Source organism: Ambystoma mexicanum, unplaced genomic scaffold (genome assembly GCF_040938575.1).
Source record: "Ambystoma mexicanum isolate Mex_15411 unplaced genomic scaffold, UKY_AmexF1_1 Mex_scaf10, whole genome shotgun sequence".
Lineage (NCBI taxonomy): Eukaryota > Metazoa > Chordata > Amphibia > Caudata > Ambystomatidae > Ambystoma > Ambystoma mexicanum.
This window is the reverse complement of record NW_027182325.1, coordinates 2897501-2900000: the sequence shown is the minus strand read 5'-3', so window position 1 is coordinate 2900000 and position 2500 is coordinate 2897501. Positions and strand designations below refer to the sequence as shown.

Genomic DNA, 2500 nt, shown 5'->3' with positions numbered 1-2500 from the left:
TTCATCCATCCTGTGTCTGTTGCAGGGAGGTGGAGAGAACAATCAACACAATAATGGTTTTCTTTCATGCCTCTTGAAGGACTCAATATTCTCTGTACTGCATTACATGTGAAAGTCGATTTATTACCCATGAACACACTACCTGTATGCTAATTCTATGTAAAAAGGTAGCTCCAGCCCTCATGATGTTGTCCAACATTTCCGCTATAAAACGGGATACAATTATTTTGGAAACATACCAAATTTGAAAAATAATTGAGAAGTTGCGCAATTACTAATCATGGAGCACAAAAAAGCCTACAGCACCTGGTATTCCCAGGCAGTCTCCCATCCAGGTACTAACTAGGCCTGACCCTGCTTAGCTTCCGAGATCGGGCGCATTCAGTGTGGTGTGGCCGTAGGCTCTGGGCCTAGTGAGTTTTGTACTTTTAAGCATCTAGTCGGCTAGACCTTGCAGTTTTGAAAGGCAATTGTGAAATGGCTCACTTCCTGAACTTGGAGCACAAAAAAGCCTACAGCACCTGGTATTCCCAGGTGGTCTCCCATCCAGGTACTAACTAGGCCCGACACTGCTTAGCTTCCGAGATCAGACGAGATCGGGCGCAATCAGTGTGGTGTGGCCGTAGGCTCTGGGCCTAGTGAGTTTTGTACTTTTAAGCATCTAGTCAGCTAGACCTTGCAATTGAGAAATGGCTCACTTCCTGAACTTGGAGCACAAAAAAGCCTACAGCACCTGGTATTCCCAGGCGGTCTCCCATCCAGGTACTAACGAGGCCCGACACTGCTTAGCTTCCGAGATCAGACGAGATCGGGCGCATTCAGTGTGGTGTGGCCGTAGGCTCTGGTTCTTGTGAGTTTTGTACTTTTAAGCATCTAGTCGGCTAGACCTTGCAGTTTTGAAAGGCAATTGAGAAATGGCTCACTTCCTGAACTTGGAGTACAAAAAAGCCTACAGCACCTGGTATTCCCAGGCGGTCTTCCATCCAGGTACTAACTAGGCCCGACACTGCTTAGCTTCTGAGATCAGACGAGATCAGGCACATTCAGTGTGGTGTGGCCGTAGGCTCTGGGCCTAGTGAGTTTTGTACTTTTAAGCATCTAGTCGGCTAGACCTTGCAGTTTTAAAAGGCAATTGAGAAAGGGCTCACTTCCTGAACTTGGAGCACAAAAAAGCCTACAGCACCTGGTATTCCCAGGCGGTCTCCCATCCAGGTACTAACTAGGCCTGACACTGCTTAACTTCCGAGATCAGTCGAGATCGGGTGCATTCAGTGTGGTGTGGCCGTAGGCTCTAGGAATGCTAAGAATATTACTCTTATGCATTTGCATTTAGTAAGCTAAGCCATGCAGCCACTTGCAACATGATACCACGCTCATCGCTCGATCAGGCTCGATCAGGCGAGATATATAAGACTGGTGGGCCCATTCAGGACTCCTATGTCTGGTAGGATAACTTTAATTCATCCATCCTGTGTCTGTTGCAGGGAGGTGGAGAGAACAATCAACACAATAATGGTTTTCTTTCATGCCTCTTGAAGGACTCAATATTCTCTGTACTGCATTACATGTGAAAGTCGATTTATTACCCATGAACACACTACCTGTATGCTAATTCTATGTAAAAAGGTAGCTCCAGCCCTCATGATGTTGTCCAACATTTCCGCTATAAAACGGGATACAATTATTTTGGAAACATACCAAATTTGAAAAATAATTGAGAAGTTGCGCAATTACTAATCATGGAGCACAAAAAAGCCTACAGCACCTGGTATTCCCAGGCAGTCTCCCATCCAGGTACTAACTAGGCCTGACCCTGCTTAGCTTCCGAGATCGGGCGCATTCAGTGTGGTGTGGCCGTAGGCTCTGGGCCTAGTGAGTTTTGTACTTTTAAGCATCTAGTCGGCTAGACCTTGCAGTTTTGAAAGGCAATTGTGAAATGGCTCACTTCCTGAACTTGGAGCACAAAAAAGCCTACAGCACCTGGTATTCCCAGGTGGTCTCCCATCCAGGTACTAACTAGGCCCGACACTGCTTAGCTTCCGAGATCAGACGAGATCGGGCGCAATCAGTGTGGTGTGGCCATAGGCTCTGAGCCTAGTGAGTTTTGTACTTTTAAGCATCTAGTCAGCTAGACCTTGCAATTGAGAAATGGCTCACTTCCTGAACTTGGAGCACAAAAAAGCCTACAGCACCTGGTATTCCCAGGCGGTCTCCCATCCAGGTACTAACGAGGCCCGACACTGCTTAGCTTCCGAGATCAGACGAGATCGGGCGCATTCAGTGTGGTGTGGCCGTAGGCTCTGGTTCTTGTGAGTTTTGTACTTTTAAGCATCTAGTCGGCTAGACCTTGCAGTTTTGAAAGGCAATTGAGAAATGGCTCACTTCCTGAACTTGGAGTACAAAAAAGCCTACAGCACCTGGTATTCCCAGGCGGTCTTCCATCCAGGTACTAACTAGGCCCGACACTGCTTAGCTTCTGAGATCAGACGAGATCAGGCAC

General features: G+C 47.2%; 7 non-coding genes and 2 pseudogenes across 7 annotated transcripts in view; all 9 read right to left on the bottom strand.

Annotated features, from left to right (window-relative positions):
- Nucleotides 1-294: 294 nt before the first annotated feature.
- On the bottom strand, nucleotides 295-403 carry LOC138545220 (5S ribosomal RNA; annotated as a pseudogene).
- Nucleotides 404-509: 106 nt separating this feature from the next.
- LOC138548193 (5S ribosomal RNA) lies at nucleotides 510-628 on the bottom strand. Its single transcript, XR_011292004.1, has one exon. It is a non-coding gene; the product is annotated as a 5S ribosomal RNA (ribosomal RNA).
- Nucleotides 629-721: 93 nt separating this feature from the next.
- On the bottom strand, nucleotides 722-840 carry LOC138550513 (5S ribosomal RNA). The gene has a single exon (XR_011294263.1). It is a non-coding gene; the product is annotated as a 5S ribosomal RNA (ribosomal RNA).
- Nucleotides 841-946: 106 nt separating this feature from the next.
- Nucleotides 947-1065, bottom strand: LOC138540170 (5S ribosomal RNA). The gene has a single exon (XR_011288227.1). It is a non-coding gene; the product is annotated as a 5S ribosomal RNA (ribosomal RNA).
- A 106-nt stretch (nucleotides 1066-1171) lies between these two features.
- LOC138538929 (5S ribosomal RNA) lies at nucleotides 1172-1290 on the bottom strand. Its single transcript, XR_011287012.1, has one exon. It is a non-coding gene; the product is annotated as a 5S ribosomal RNA (ribosomal RNA).
- A 463-nt stretch (nucleotides 1291-1753) lies between these two features.
- On the bottom strand, nucleotides 1754-1862 carry LOC138545219 (5S ribosomal RNA; annotated as a pseudogene).
- Nucleotides 1863-1968: 106 nt separating this feature from the next.
- Nucleotides 1969-2087, bottom strand: LOC138549649 (5S ribosomal RNA). The gene has a single exon (XR_011293425.1). It is a non-coding gene; the product is annotated as a 5S ribosomal RNA (ribosomal RNA).
- Nucleotides 2088-2180: 93 nt separating this feature from the next.
- Nucleotides 2181-2299, bottom strand: LOC138550512 (5S ribosomal RNA). Its single transcript, XR_011294262.1, has one exon. It is a non-coding gene; the product is annotated as a 5S ribosomal RNA (ribosomal RNA).
- A 106-nt stretch (nucleotides 2300-2405) lies between these two features.
- Nucleotides 2406-2500, bottom strand: part of LOC138540169 (5S ribosomal RNA) — a 119-nt gene continuing 24 nt past the window's right edge. Inside the window, exon 1 of the ribosomal RNA XR_011288226.1 lies at nucleotides 2406-2500. This exon is cut by the window's right edge and continues 24 nt beyond it. This is a non-coding gene — a ribosomal RNA (5S ribosomal RNA).